This window comes from Pieris brassicae, chromosome 10 (assembly GCF_905147105.1).
Source record: "Pieris brassicae chromosome 10, ilPieBrab1.1, whole genome shotgun sequence".
Lineage (NCBI taxonomy): Eukaryota > Metazoa > Arthropoda > Insecta > Lepidoptera > Pieridae > Pieris > Pieris brassicae.
The window spans coordinates 8,384,992-8,400,456 of NC_059674.1; positions in this window are offsets into that span (position 1 = coordinate 8,384,992).

The window sequence follows — 15,465 nt, forward strand, 5'->3', positions numbered from 1 at the left end:
GTCGTGGACAAGAAAGCGGGTCGGAGCCGACTCGCGCATAATATACTGTCCCACTTCTGTACCCTCAATACTAATGGAGTCAGGTTTGAACGGGATTGTACACAAGTCGTTGGGCGTCACCATGGCCGATCGGTTACCAAAGCACCTAGAGATATTGGCAACATCTTCGCGCATGACCAAAAGCTCATAGTTTAGATTTAAAATAAATTTAATTTTTATTTCAACAGTAACGTTTGAGATGTCATAATTTAAGGGTAGATATAATAAGCATAAAGAACTATAGATAAACTTATTTTGATAAATTGAATATAAATAACTTTCTTTACGTGTTTAGCGGGTATAACAAAATGAAAACTTTCGATGAGCGATATACGGCAATAAATTTTACTGTATATATTACGTAAAAAAATTCCGTCTTAAAAATAACAATAATTAAGTTTAAAAACATAAATTAAATACTTGTTCGGTCGTAGGCGGGTGTGTAGAACGCCTATGGCAGCTACGGATGCAGTAGACCGCGGTCTCCGCGGATAAATGACGAGTACAATCGCGGACTATTTACATGAGCGATACTGTCATGTGGAAATGTTAGTCGGTCAAAGCTATTCAACACTACGTGTTCGTTTTACATTGCTACATGTATCACTTAAAATCCACCTTTATAGTATATTTTAAAACCGTTATTCATATGTCCTTAAAATGTTATTTTCTTGTAAACTAACTATAAAATATTCTTTAAGACTTGAGACTCATTTTCCCTTAAACGGATATTAATTCATTACATGACGACGTCGCCTTCCACTTGTCACGTCTCATATCACTTAGCACGCGACATTGCCCCATCAATCACCATTTAAGACATTCTCTAATAGAATACGTGACTTTATATGATTTATACTAAAAGTGTAAATATCTTAGAATATCTGTGTCTAGGATGATGTTTAAATAGCGTGAAAGAATAATTATATTCTATTCTATTAGAATAACGCAGGTTTTTGGAGAGTTATGTTTGTTAATAGAACATTATTGAAAACAAAATGTAGGTATATCTAGTGTGAACAACACAGGTCGTACTAAATCTCGTACGTTGAGATTGGAAGCGCTGATTTCGTAACAGAAAGAATGTAAGTTGGGTACCACAACGAAATTACTTGCTTCTAAGTTTGGCTGTATTCAGAATATCACATTGTCAGAAATCAAATATTAATTAATTCGGTCTTATTGGTTCACAAAAACATAATTATTTTGAAGTCAACGGGAATGGACAACTGCTGTGCCAAAAAATAATCTGGAATTGTTTAGGACAAACACTTATTATATAGCAATCAAGATTCATAATAGTTTCTCAATCTTATGAAGATTTTGGAAAAATATTTAAGTTTATTTGTGAGAATCATTATAATTAATATTAATTTAACAACGACAATATCCAGATAATATGCGACATTATTCTTGCAAATAAATTAATATCAAAGCAATATTATTATGTAATTTGAGAAAATAAAATTATCCCACCGCAAGCGAGTGTATCTTATCTTATTATATATTTTGAATGTGCTGTGAACTTTCGTGTTTATGGACTTTTCTTTCGAAGACTAGAAAGGCAAAAACTTTACCGTATCACACGTGTGTCGCAGTCACGTGAAACAATCTACTCGTATTTTACAAACCCGGTACGTGACGGTCACTTTTGGGATATAAATTTCAGGCCAGTATTTTTACCTTACCTTTAACTTATAACAAAAATGTCGTCAACGGTTTTGTGATTATTTTTAATGGCTCACGAAAATTAATATTATTATATGTGTATAGATCAACATGGAGAAGGATATAACTATACATTTTGTGAATACACTCTGATGTCGGATTATCTGTATATCAATGAAGATTAGATGAATTATCATTCAAAAGGTAAGTTGCCATTTTATAAAATATATGTTAAAAATCATCATTAATAATTTGAACAATTGAACTGCAATAAAGGCATTTGTTTATTAATTAGGATGATGAAAAGCGGGTAAAAACACATTGTCGGGTCACTAATAATGGAAATGTAAAATATTCTTTAAATTTTTGACGAAAAGTGCCATTCAAACGTTGTATTTCTGTTATAAAAGTAGTTATATGAAACTAATACAATGAGCGTTTCCAGTAAATTAGTTGTTGAAGTTAACAAACGAAATGAATAGTTATTTGTTTTACATGAATTAATTAAAAAGGAACCCAAAACAAACTGTTAAGCTAAATAAATGGCAAAATTCTCTTTAAATGCTAAAGTCTTGTTAGCTAAAGTTCAAGGTCAGAATTATGATCGCTTCAAAACACATGCAAAGCTGTTTCAAGCCTCCCACTACTAAAATTTTACTCGAAAGAACCGATTGTCGGTAAAATTTTACATCCATCGCTTGCTTTTTTCGACTATGTAGCAAATGGATGGCCACCGAAATGTAATGTACGCGATTAAGGTATGTCATATTGCTTTATACAACCTTGATTCTAGTAATTGAAAATTATTAGGTTTTAAATAAAACGTATACTCGTATTTTATGTTTGTTTGAAAAGAGCCCATTCATACTTTTGTATTACGATTTGAATAAAAAATATTTTCCTGGAGGAATATTTTTTTATTTAAACTGAAACTGACGAGACTACCAATTATTTCGAATAAAAATGTATCTAAATTAAAAACATTGGACAATATACAATACACAATTTACCTAAATAATAAATAAAAGAACGTTCTCCCTTTTCAGATGGTTAAAAATGAAGAAAGCTTGACATCATAAGAGTACTGTTGTCCGAGCGTCATAAACCAGAGCAAGAAAGTGTGACAATAGCTTGGTGTCTCAACGAGCTGAACAACAAGCGTCTATTCTCTACGCTCTGCGGGCGCACTTACTAATTTGCAACATTACAATATGTAATTTCACTATTGTACTTCACAACAATTTGTATACGACCCATTTCTCTTATTTACCTTTCGAAAGCGCACTGCGGTGTCGCTGATATTCTTAAAGTTTACCCCAACTCTAAGCGACTTCTACGTACAGTTCGCAATTGGGTCATTTGTCGAGATCAGTTTTAAAAATCAGTTTGCAAAATTATAACGAGCTTTTACTATTCGGAGACTTAATAATAGTAGTAATGAGATAAAGAAGAGAGAAGTTAACACTCTTAGAGGTTTCAACAAAAGGCAAAAGGAGGCGGCGTGGTCTAATAAGCTCGGAAGTTTCGTATAATGAGTCTGTAATAATGCTTAAACATAACTACCACTATACATAACCAATAGCGTGAAGTTATGATGGTCACGTAGCACCTCGAGCGTGGTAGCTCCCGGAGGAGGAAGGGGAGGGGGGGTTGAGTTAAGCCTTCTTCGATGAGTTGCGAGAAATCGATCGTGGTAATTAGAAACAGGTGCGGTTCGCGAGCTAATTTCATAGTTTCAGACCACCTGCGCGATATTTACCCCTTTTTTCGTATGGAAATTTTTAATTTAGTATCAAATTATTGATTAATTTACGACTCTGTATAGTTGCCTGTAATTAAAAACAAATGCGCTAAATCACGCGATGCCATTTTTAGAATTTAATTATTTTGTCACACGCTGTATGATGAAAATATTGGCTGTTTGAGGTAGGTTGCAGCATTTATCAGTTTACTCAACTTACTTAAAATATTATTCTCATTCACACTACCTATTAAAATAACAGTATGCCGGTTAATTTTTTACTAATATTGTAAGCATATATATACATTTATAAATATCCAATTTTGATTCTTAATGAGCATATATGTTATTTTTGTGCCTGACACACACATCGTTAATTTCAAACCACACTTATATGGCTCGTTAATTACGATTTGGTCGTTTCTTCGCTAATGTTTTAACGCAAACTTGTGTAAATTTTAAAACCTATAAATTTTAAATTTAATTCAAAGCCGTTTTTACTTTCCAGAACTAATTGTCAGTAAAGTTTTGATTGGTAAAAATATCCCTGACAGCCTTAAAGTCGAAGTACGGTCGAATTAAATGAAGCCAGAACCCAACAACTGTTAATTGAAATTATGCTTGAGAGAGTCCCGCCAGGTGACGAATACGCGAAGCATTGTTGTAAACTTTTAATGGCTTATACTTCAGATATATTATGTATAACGTTTCGAAATATACAAAGTTAGTGAATAAATCCCTGGCATAGGCAAATATAATATTATTTGGTAAATTAATACTCCAATCTCAATTCAGTCTGCAATCCATAATATCTTAGCCTCCTCTACCACTTTCCCGCCCATTGCTGGCTTTAAGCTGCAGCACATTTTCCTCCACTCTGCGATACAGCCGTAACTGGACCGGCTTACTCGTCTCCAGCTGGTCAGTTTCTCTCACACAGTTGGCTTTCCAGTTCTCAGATCACTTATCATTTTAGTAGGTAGAGAAGGCGCTCTATTAAATGATAAGAGATCTACTTCAGTCATGTCTAACGACATTACTTATATCCATGATTAGGTTGCTGTTGTCGTTTATCAGAATCGAAGGTTGGTAAGCTCTCCTACGGGAATTTGACTTCGTGATAGAATTATCTAGCTCGTTACCTCGTATCACCGTTTCCATGTTTCTGACGATGCTGTCTGAATAATCTCTTTTTGATAATTTACATAATTGATAATTTTCTTTGTATCTTACATTTTGTTCTTGCAAGATTCTATATTTCCTTCTTATTTTTATAATCTTCTTACACGGAGGAGTCCACCACTTTTTCCTGTTTTTTATTTATTTATAGAGAAACTTCTTAACTAAACTTCTATTATTTTTCATACTCCATCTTTCATCGTCTACTACTATGCAATAAAATTTGTATTTATTTTATTCTAGTTCGGGAATATAAAAAATGGACTTTGTTAAGATATCTAGAAATATATGGAATCAATTATAGCAGTACAAGAAGGAATTAAGAAAAAAAATCCATAGTGTATGCGAGGTATCATATCTATAATAATAATATGAGTTTCAATTCAATGGGTTTTGAAAATAAAATTCATTCTTTAATTCTAACAACGTAACATCGAGTCAGGTACAGTTGTGAAATATAATGTTAGTAGTTTTGTTGCGCGTCGCAGATTATAAGCAAAGTTAGTGCAGTCTAGAAAGTTCACAGAATGTTTGAAACCCGAGTTAAATTGTGAATTGTGCGTCGAATTGGAAAATAGATACGTTAGAGCCGTTTAACTTTAGGCGAGTGTAAAGTTAGTACATTTTACGCGTTTAAATTGACATAGATATACCGATAACATAAATATTGCTAAATAATACAAAGTTATTATATATAATAATATTAGTAATTTTAAACATCGCGAGTAAATTTAACAATGCAAATTATCGTTAATATTTCATAAAATACAACGTAAGTAACGTTGTATTTTACGTAAAATGGAATCTGGTATAATCAAGGAACTACTTAAATAAAATATAACAATTTTCGAAAAGAATAAAGTACTGAAATGACATTAAAGTAATTTAAATACGTACAATTTAGTCCTTCTAGTCGTTGAAAATCATAAAATCTGTTGTGGATACTAGCGTACTTAATTTATATTTAATAATTTATTTTATCACTGACGCAAGTAAAACAGTATAGTTACGCTATTAACTGACCGAATATACTACTCGTAGTTTTGCGCTTACTAAGCAACAAAATAAACAAGAACGATTGTGAGTGGAAATTATGAAAGAAAGATAAAAAATTATGTAATAGCACCAGATCGTAAATGTTTGTACATTAGTAGTGAACGTGATGTTTAATTAATACAAATTAGATATAAAAACTTGATTGTAACATACAATTATTAAATTACATAATTATCTACGTAATTATGCGAAAAACTATTTGTAAATGTAAACACCCACATTACAAAGTATATTAAAAAGGGTACATTTATTACAAATTATTAATATATGGCCTTTATTAATAATGATAATTTATAAAGAATGAATCATAATTTATAAGGCAGTTATAAACAAATACCGAAATTTAATTTAAGGATGTTATAATCGACCAATAAAGGCGTTGCGATGATTGACAAATATAGAACCATCCGGTAGAACGAATGGTATTTTAATACCAAAACATTGCTGAAATATTATTTGTAATTATGTATATGAGGTGGGAAGGCAGCGTAGCAGTCACCCGCAGGTGTAACCGCGCTGCGTAAATATTTAATTTAGCAGTTAACTTTAATTCAGACATCCGCATATCATAACAATTCGGGTAATCACTCGGCGCTCTCATGGCTTTATTATACTGAACGACCAGTTAGAAAAGAACAGTGGTCGTTGACAAACATATATTATCACAATAATTATGTATCCCTATTTTCACTTAAACAAAACTTGCAAGTAAAAGTTTAAGACAAAGGGTAATAATATAATTATTTATATATTTAACATTACTTTGCCTCTAAGTACAAACACAGAAATTCTTAACACGCACATTCTCACAATACAAGGTAAATAATGTGCTTGGTCAACGCTGTGACAACACTCGAAACGTTTCCTATATTCCTCTCTCTCTATTTCAATGGCGTAAGATAAAGTCCCGCTCCAGACTGAATTTAAACTTCTGTCCTTTGTAACTAGTTACTAAAACTAAATTAACTTTTAAACTTACACCAGAAATAATGAGTCTCCACGCGTCGTTTTCTGTGACCTTATTAAGAGAGAGGAAATGTTCACATACCTACATCAAAAAGTAACATATTTAAAAAACCTTGCACGATAACACATTGGTTATTTCAAAAGACAACTGTTGAGACAACTGAAAAGGTATGTGTATCAAGAATTTTTGAAGTGAATTTTTTTTATCAGCGTTGGAAAAATTTTTACTGTGACATTTTTCCGTTACCCGCCATCTTTTTCTTGTCCCTACCACGGTCGATTCGAAGAGATTCGAAGACATTAATAACAAAAATATATAATACCGATAACAATCATAGTAATAATTCTATTACAATTAATGAAATTCTGTAAAAATTCAATCTAATGGTTTAAAGATTATTTATTTTTAATTACAAAGTACGATGACAATCAGAGGTTGACAAACTTCACAAACAACAAATATTGCAACTAATCAATAAACTGGATCTGAAATCGCAGGATGCAGAATCAAGTTGTCAAACTGTGTTGTGCAGTATGAGCTAAAATTCTTTAATACCTAATACAAATTGCTTGATCGATCGCGGGTTGAATCCGATATTTTATTGAAAGTTTTGAAATGGAATGGTCTCGCGAGAAAACTTTGAAATTAGTCGGATTACTTCAAGTAAATGCAGCGCTTTGGAATCCTAGCAATTGTGAAAGTAGGCGCTAGAAACAAAAACGCAAACAAGAGCTTCGTTCCATTGCAAATGTATTTAGAATACCGGTTTTCGACATAAGAAAGAAAATAGATCATTTGAGAACTCAATATAAGAGAGAATTAGCTCGAGAGGCTCTAGCTCGTTCTCAAGATCCAAGTGATAGATACGTTACAAATTGGTAAGTAATAATTGTATTATTTGTATTCATGTTAAACTTTATCTAATTTAACTTTCTTTAACCAATTTCTGTAATGTTGCATACAGTAGATGATTTTTCGAAAAATAGGGTCATAAAGAAGTGTCACTTCTTACATGTGTACACTAGTACATGCACACATTCTTTTTTTATTCTATGGAGAAATTATCTTATTTATTACTGAAGTTGAAGTTGTACAGCTTGTTATTCCATAAATCCGAATATCATTTATTCATATAGGTAATTCAATGTACAGATATCAACGATATAAAAAAATGTTCTTAAATTCTACATACAATGATCATGAATAAATAGCTGAGCTTTGCTTGGTGAATATCATTTAACAAATTGATTCAAATATTACGTTAATGTCTCCAGTCTCTATACATTTATATTTAGAATCCATTATTACACTTACAAAACATCCGGTATGGGTTGAGTTGAGGCCTGTTAACGCGGGTTTGTGTCTACAATAAGTCACATTTGCTCGAATAATAAAGGGCAAGAAAGAATATTTGTGTAGTATCAGATGTGTTTGTGGATCGTGTGGGAACATGGGTAATGTACTTTTATGCCTGTGGCGCAAAGAGATTAAAGTAAATTATAAGTAAGGGGAATATATAACACAGAAATTGAAAAACTAATAAAAACAGTTTGTTCATAATTTCATACAAAAATTATCGGTTCTGGATTTCATAATAATATTCACTTTTGTTGCGAGCCCTCATTCATTGTATAAAGTAGTAGTAGTTTATTTCGCATTATTTGGGGTAGACAAAATAAACTTTTAGTTGGTTTAACTATGTGGTGTTAGCATTGGTAGGGCGTTCGCTAGCCATAGATAATCTCGTAACGCGCTGGATTATGAGCTTGGAACGATCGTTTATTCGGCGACACGTCTCCTATCCAGTCACAACTTACTTTAACAAGGGTTTGTTTAATGACCCAACATTGGTCGATAGGTTATTAATATAATCACCTCAAGATAGCTTAATTTGTGTGAATGGTATGAATGTAACATTAGACGACGACGAAACAGATAGAAGGTAAATGATAATATTTTAATTTTTGGTGAAGTAAAAAATTGTGCCGACGACAAACTTAATAGAAACAATACAAAAGAAATGTTTAGTCTGCAGTGATGTAATTTAATATGAGACATCATACAATAGATTCTTAGTGTGAAAACTTGTATTAAAACAGCGAGATGCAGTATAGTGTAATGAGGCATGACGTCAGAACTGTCGCTACACACTGCTCATCACTCAGTCCCATTGTTTGCGAACATAACACATTTTCACGGGATTATGTTACACTGACACATATAACATTCCTATATAAAACATCACTATTAATACCAAGACCAACTGTGAAACTACATTCAGGGAGACAAACAAGTTATTTTTTCAAGGACTTCTATGTTTTGTCGTATAACTTAACGTAATGCTTGTATACGATATGTAATTATTATAGTTTGAGATAACGTGGACTTCAACGTCTAGCTTATACATTCATTAACGTTCTGGTATACTCTTTTATAATCTTAATCTCATAACATTTGCTGAATTTAAATACATAAGTGAAAGTACTGTATGCATCTTCCAACACTATATAATAACATGCACCGGGTTGGGCAGGAATGAAATACGATTTCTTAGGGAAGCGTCGGAGCGTCTCACCAGGCGAGGGCATAGAAATAACTTCACTGAACTTACCTAACTAGCTCTGCTTTTCTTCACTCGCTTGTCTTAATAATAACCTCATTTTTACCTATAATGCAACTTCTTCGTTTCACAATTGACAGGATAATTGTTGCAAAACTTTTATAATAGTAAAATTGAAATTTAATTCTTCATTATATGACGAAAAAAATTGGGTACTCCAAATTTTGGTTTGGTCAGCGTGACACTGCCATATCAAGATGACAGATTTGATACGATTAAAGTCTATGGAACTGTTGATATATTATGTTTTCACGATCCATTATCTATTCCGCAGAATTGGTATTTGCAAATAATTTGCTGCATTTTTAAATTGTTGTCGTTTTTCAGATCTTCTAACCAGATCTTGGAAGCTGGAGTGTAATCTAAAAGATTGTGTAAAAAAGATAGAATTTAAAGTGTCAGGGATTTTCCCACACGGAATTAAAATAATTACAATGTTTAACGAGTATCAAATGAACGTCAATGTGTATTCAAAGCGAGAGTGTGCCTCACAACTGTAACTTGGTTACACTTCGTATGAAATGTGGAGCATCTTCATAACTTCGTTATAGACCACCCACTCCCCCCACTAGGCCGAGATCTCGCTAATTGTAACATTTGTAATTAAGGAATAAAAAAGTTTCTAATCCAATATGCATTCTAATTTAAATTCAGGTTTTCGATATAAGTATATTTATGCTTTTATATATAAGCATAACATAAACTGTTTTTTTGCTTTTATCCACAGCCGGATGTATAAAGATTAAAGTTTAAATTTTATAACTCAACGTTATTTACGTATTCTTGTAAGATTACAATAATTATATAGAAAAAACGACGCAGCTAATTCACGAAAATTAGAACCTGATAAGTCAAAGAATGATTAAACCGCCATACTTTACTTTCTTACAGAGTTACATACCTAGTACTGGAATTAATGAATTTTTAGGGTTTAAGTAACATTACGAGTTACGTAAAGTCTATAGCATTAAAAATAACTTTCACATTTTATTGTTTTATAGCATATTTTTAATACGTGTAATAAAGGGTAGTATTACAGCTGAAACAATTTTCTTAAGTCGGTTAAACACTTGACATGACATAGGTGCGTGTTTGTTCTCAAGTGTCGGATTAGCTTTGTGACTGTTGTAACATTGTATTAAAACATTTAACGTATAAATTTATTCAAATATCATGGCAAAAGATGTATTTAACACGTTCTGATAAAAATAACCATACAATACTTAATAAACGATACAATATTAACTTATAGCGTTGAAATCTTAATCGTTGCATGTTTCTTCAGCAATATTTATATTTTTATAATTTTTGAAACGTAAACTCATATTAAGAAAAAATAAAACTATCTAACCAACCCTAACCTAACATATTTACTTCATTTCGCAATTTTTCAAAGTTATATCCACCTGTCTGATGTTTATATGTGAAGCACAATCTTAGGCAAGGCATATACCGTAGCAAAATTACAATGAAGGTCTAATTGTTAGGTACAGTGTAGCTACATCTCGACGTAAACCAGCCAATTATCTCCGCAAACACAGTTGTTTAACCCCCTTCTCTCCCCATTGCTCGGTCACCCTAATTAATAATTGAGGGTTGACACACCACCCACCAAACACCTTTCCAAGCCAATGATAGATATGAGAAATACGAGTTATTCTTGTATAAAAAGCTTTCATCCCGTAATCACACTAATAAACACTGCGACTGAGTAATCTTATTAGATAAGACCAGAGAGCGTATTCTATCAGAGGATAGAATACGCCCTGCAACAGTTAATTATAACAGTTTTATTATTATTCTATCTAGTTATAAAAGTAGATACATCTGATTTCACATATGACATCTTCACCTATACTGTTTATCACTGGTTTACAGTTGCTGGCACGTCAGCAACTGACCTCACCGAGATTGGTCTGTCGCACCATTTAGCATTATAAAGACATAGCTAAGAGACAGGACATACTCGTACCTACACGTACGCACTGCAATAAGTTTAATTACAGGCATATATTGAACAAATAAGCAAGGGGCTCGGCAAGAATAGATCGGCAGTCCCTCATAATTAAGCTCCCACCCAGAGGTGAGAACAGTACTCCACGTGGGGCCAAATTTGTGTTTTGCAAGGGTGACTGGTAGTGAAGAACCGTCTTGCCTTTCTGAGCACACCAAGCTTTTTGGAGGCTTAACCACCGACGTGAGGTGACGCGTGTACTTACGCTTGTGCTTAATGTGCTTGTAATTCTATTTGTGATCTTCTCCCACGGAGACAGGTGAAGATACGGAAGACTATCGGTGAGTGGTGTTTACATATTTTGCCGTTGCACTTACACTTGCCCCTCGGCCTACTTTTCTTTGTCTTCGCAACTACAGAGTGTCTTCCTAAAGAGGAGTAGCGACGAAGGGTGTTTTGTGTGTCTTATGTCTTCTTGGGGTTACATTGGACTAGATTCAATATTCTGATAAAAATAAATAAATGCAAGTACATACTGAATGGATAAGCCGTGTGAGTGACCCCGTCGTGACAAAATCTGCTTAGTTGGATTAGTGTCGTTCATAAAATACAATACCAACAATCGTTTAGTTGATGATATATTTTATTTATTATTCACTAGCTTTTACCTATGACTTTGTTTTATTGTGGATATTATTTATACGATTCGGTAAATTTAACGCTATTTGGATGACCGAATAAATATTTGCTTACGAAAATTACTTTCGCGGAACCAGTACATAACCATTCCAAAGTTATATGTAGTGTAGAAACGAACGTTACTCCTTAACAATGGATCAGTAATGCACATAAGAAACCATAACATTGCATGTGTATTAGAACTAGCTAAGGTAGCACAAAATAGAATTGTAATAAAACCAAACTTGCTGAAGACAAATCCACCAAGGGCCCGTTGGGAGATGTGAAGTCACAAATCTATATGTTATTCACTGTTTATTTTGTTGATAGGAAATGACAATGATGCGTGATAAAATATGTCTCGAAAAGAAAGCAGCATTTGTTTTGGATTAAATAACGAATGAGATGTATGTGTGCGTTATGATAACAATCAAACCATCCAGCATCTACTTGTCGTCTATAATTTATTTTTAGGATTAATAAATGATCAATACAGAATGTTATTTTTTAAGTTACATCGTTGTTTTCAATCTCATTCGTTAATTTACGAATTATTTGCAACTGGGTTTATAAAAAAAACACGAGGTTAGATGATGTTTTCTATCGGCGAGTCTTGAGTTTTCGATTGATTTTACTCTTGTACTTTTATTGGTGAAATGCCTTCGGTGGAGAGCTTTTAATTGCATTCGATACTCCACGATATGAACGAGTCGTTCAATGCTTTGAATCTCACCCAAATGTGATAGCTACACTGGTTTTCATCGACCGAGCAAACGTGAAAATCGCACCAGCATTTTTGAGTTGACTGAAATAACGTTCTTACGTCTATAAAAAAAGTGTGTGCGTACAAAGTGCACACGTCAGAAGTAAAACTTCTTTGTAAATTAATTATTACTAAAGTAAAAGCCTCGATAGATGATCATATACCAGTATATGATCACTCCATGTATTTTTATATCTATATTAACACTGTATACGTGCTAGTGATAATATACATAAATAAAAAAATCTGCGTCTACTGCACAAGACGTTTTGTGACAGAATTGCCATCTAAAGTTTTAACATGTAACTACTAAACGAATACATCAACCATAGCGTGTATTTTTCTCGATCTCCCTTACTCTTTCTCTCGATCTTTCTGACTTCCTTGCTCCCTACTCTCGCTCCATGGCTATTTGCTTCATGCCACGTTCGCCCTTTCTCACTCTCTCGCAATCGGTCTCAATCGCTCTCTCCCTTTCCTCGACAAAAATGCTGCACATCTTCATGACGCTAATATTATTATTATTGCGTTTCACCCGTAAAAAAATACCTTCATGTGCCTAAAGAAGTTTCACTTCAATTCCTATTTAGTTTGACAGTTGAAAATTAATTCATTACTAATATCGCTGTTATAAACACTGCAACACAAGGTTTTTATACATAGAAAAGTCGCAGTTTGAAGAAAATGATTATTAACCAAGTAGTTACGAATTAGTTTAGTAATTGAAACATGTTTTCAACTACTACACGAAACCGCTCCGTCATACAGTTTTATCTAAAAAATCACGGTACAGTAAAGAGGAGAATCAGAGAGCGCTCGAAAGGGTTCAATTTGTAGACGGCATACAACCTCCTCCTGCCTGCAATCTGCATACGGCCTTACACTACAATACTAACATTCATTCCACTTTATAAACATACAACCTCACAGACTCTATACATTTGTTTTACAATGCAATCTTTAAACGATAGTTATGAAGGTCATTTCTTATTGAATTCGAAATGATAGGTTATGTAACCTATTCAAGAATCGATATATAGAGGTTATAAAGCCAAATAGGATTTTAATGACTGCGAAATCAATAGATGGCGCGTTTATATTGATGCCACATGTTTTAAGCTTCATTTAAATAAGTTTTCATAAATTCTGTTTGTTGTGGAAATGGTATAGATCACAATGTATACTACTCGTAGCGAAAGCGGTATTCAGGTGAGTCAGGTGGTAGCGGCTGCGGGGCTGGGGTAATCTCGTGTTTAATCTCGCCGCTATCGATAAGTCAGCTGCAGGCCCTCCAATTACCGTTGCTGGGTACACTTATATTTTCTGTAAAACTTTTGAAATAAATGGGGGTGAATATTCTTATATTTTTGGTTGAACTCGACTGACCCAAAAAATATAAAAGTGCCAACAGCGAGACCCAAGGAAACATATAATTAAAGATTAAGAAAGGTCGGCCCTGATAGATTTCACAAATATACATCTAATCATTTTATATATAAACTGAGACGAATTGAAGGATTACATATTTATTTTTTCTTACTTTATGATATATGAAGCTTCAGAAACTATTCTTAAATTGTTAAGGCATTCATATAAATGGCCAGTTAAATATTATAGAATTAATAAGAAGTACTAAGCTTACCAACCAACAGTACATATATATTACATATCATTTGTTACAAGAGCTATGACGTCAGCATCGTTCGTGACGTCATGGCTTTATGTAAATGCCTGGTTTGTACTGACAAATAACCTATAGCGGCTTATGCAAATATTAGATCGCTTTGGAAGTTTTACATGTTACACGTCAATACTTTTTAATACCGTGTGAATGAAAAGTGTGTAAAAATTGGATGTTAAATGTTTTCGACGAAGTTGTAGCTTCTTTGACTTTTTTTACGCTTCTGTTTATACGGTATATCTAAACAATTTAGAAAATTCTCACCCATGCTTGAGATGCACAAGTAAATATCATCTTTGTTCCAAATATCTCGCTTCCCTTCTTCCCTTCTCTTCTTTTATTAAATTTTTTTTTTCATATTTTTATCTCAACAACATTCGCAGAAAACATGACTATATCAGTAGTAGGTACTTAATATCTAGATTTAATTTAGTAATCTAGAAGTGTAGAAATCTATAAATCCTAAGTACGTAATATATTATTTGTATTACTTGAACATTTCCGTGGTCGTTTTTTTTAATTTTGCTTAATAGGCCTGCCTGGATTCGATTCCTTTCTAATTATTTGTGTTGACTTTATAAAAGTAATAATAATTAGTACTGATACAGATAGAGACATATGAACCAACCATTATTACTGTTTTGCTTTGCCCTGAATGGGCTGGAATATCTGAACACTTGACAGTCACTTATGAATCGTGGACATACTCAAAACAGCGCATACTCAAATTGGTGCAGTGGCCCCGCTATATCTCCCTTTTGTAGACTCAACCCGATGGAGTTGTAAATATCTCATGATACATGTCTGGAAAGGGGCAGGGAGAAAACTATCCATTCGTACTGGCATTTTGAAATGCCCACAGTCGTGCTAATTTATTTCCAGTCTTACGATAATACAAACCAAACTCGGTACTCAGGGGAAATCTTTTGCAATTGTTATGTATTTAAAACACAGTAAAGTCTGTTCGTGGTATTCAAAATGATATTTTGTTGTATTTTTCTTATTCACAACCACTTTAATCGTCTTAGCTATAAAAAACTACGAACGTCATACAGAAAAAACTCAGCTCACTTTAAGAGAACGAAGTGTAAGTCTCTGCTACATAAGATCCACGAATTC